Source organism: Anabrus simplex, chromosome 6, assembly GCF_040414725.1.
Source record: "Anabrus simplex isolate iqAnaSimp1 chromosome 6, ASM4041472v1, whole genome shotgun sequence".
Classification (NCBI taxonomy): Eukaryota; Metazoa; Arthropoda; class Insecta; order Orthoptera; family Tettigoniidae; genus Anabrus; species Anabrus simplex.
In genome coordinates, this window is record NC_090270.1 from 63,722,030 (window position 1) to 63,724,087 (window position 2,058).

The following is a 2,058-nucleotide window of genomic DNA, read 5'->3' on the forward strand; positions in this document are numbered from 1 at the left end:
CAAGAGAAAATCTCTCACAAACCTGTGACTGTAGGTGGACTGGTGCCGGGTGTCAGACCTAATGTAAGTTATTATGTAAACAGATTTGTCTGTTTCAGTATATTGGGTGTAATATATAGGGGTTGCCTGGCGGGCGGTAAAGGCATGCTCGGTTCGCCCGGAAGGACGTGGGTTCAAATCCCCGTCAGGAAGTCGTAAAATTTTAGAAACGAGATTTCCTCTTCCGGAGGTGCACATGGCCCTGAGGCTCAGTCAGCCTACACGAAAAATGAGTACCAGGTTAATTCCTGGGGGCAAAGGCGACCGGGCGTAGAGCTAACCACTCTACCCCATCAAGTGCCGAGGTTAACAATGGTGGAAGCCTTTACCTTACACCCCTCCAACGGCCTTCATGGCCTGTACGGAGATTACTTCGCTTCTTTTGTTTTGGGTGTAATATACATAAAATATCCGCGGATAACCATTTTTCGGATGCGGAAAACCATTCGCAGATGCGGATGAAGGAAGTGCAGATGCGGATATTATTTTGTATATCCGCGCAGGCCTCTAGTCATGGCCACCATAAGACCTATCTGTGACGGTGCTACGTAAAGCCAATTGTAAAAAAATATGTAATGCTGTATGACTGTGCAATGCGTAATTAATTAACTTTTTTATATATCACTTTGTATTGGATAAAATGCCCGATACAGGGAAAGTTGTGAAACGTTGCCGCGGTTGACCACGGTTGACGCACTACCACATTCCTATCCATATCGGTAGGAATACGTTATATTGCAACAATTTTACAAAACGATTGTCTTCGTGTAACTGTTTCGGCGGCAACCTTGTCTAATAACAACTATTTTGACCAGTAAGATACTGGCTTCGCACGCGTGCCTAAACCTTTTCCACCTCCCCTATCGTGCCCAATGTTCAGCGCTCTCACGGTTTAGGCGGCCTTGAAGCACTGGCGAGCGGTTTACCAATTGAAAATGCCACATACTTTTTCATCATCATCATCATAATCTGTTTACCCTCCAGGTTCGGTTTTTCCCTCGGATTTAGCGAGGGATCCCACCTCTACCGCCTCAAGGGCAGTGTCCTGGAGCTTCAGACTCTTGGTCGGGGGATACAACTGGGGAGTATGACCAGTACCTCGCCCAGGCGGCCTCACCTGCTATGCTGAACAGGGGCCTGGTGGAGGGATGGGAAGATTGGAAGGGGTAGGCAAGGAAGAGGGAAGGAAGCGGCCGTGGCCTTAAGTTAGGTACCATCCCGGCATTCGCCTGGAGGAGAAGTGGGAAACCACGGAAAACCACTTCCAGGATGGCTGAGGTGGGAATCGAACCCACCTCTACTCAGTTGACCTCCCGAGGCTGAGTGGACCCCGTTCCAGTTCTCGTACCACTTTTCAAAGTTCGTGGCAGAGCCGGGAATCGAACCCGGGCCTCCGGGGGTGGCAGTTAATCACGCTAACCACTACACCACAGAAGCGGACCACATACTTTTTAATAATTAAAAATACACGGCATGGAATATTTATGCCTTTAAAGACACTCTGCAAATCTACAGGCCAAGAGCTTTCGTCAAAATGCTTTACGATGTCAATCGGTTCAGTCGTTCTCTCAAAATTGATGTAACTAAATTCAGCCTAGTGTTTTAAATATATTTATTATGATTATTACATGTTATGAATAATGAAGAATAATGTAGGTGGTGGAGGCCTTTTCTAGAACGGAACGTTATTTGCTTATTGGTCTTCTCAGTTGTTAAGAAAGTAGCGTTCGCCAGTACAATCGGCAACGCAATGATTGAGCAGGAAGGTATTGTCATGCAGGTGGCGTAGTCTCACCACGGAGGACACCACTGCACTAGCTCACAGCAGTGACGTGAGCCACTCGAGTGTCGCACAGTACTGACAGCGCACCACAGCAGCTTGCAGCAGTTCAAAGGTTACGGGACAAAAGCAGGTGTTGCACTACTATTCAAGGGCTGCGGCTAGTATCCAGAGGATGTACTGACAATAACCAACCCTGTATCTGAAACAAACAACCGTCAATAGAAAATGTTCGGAAA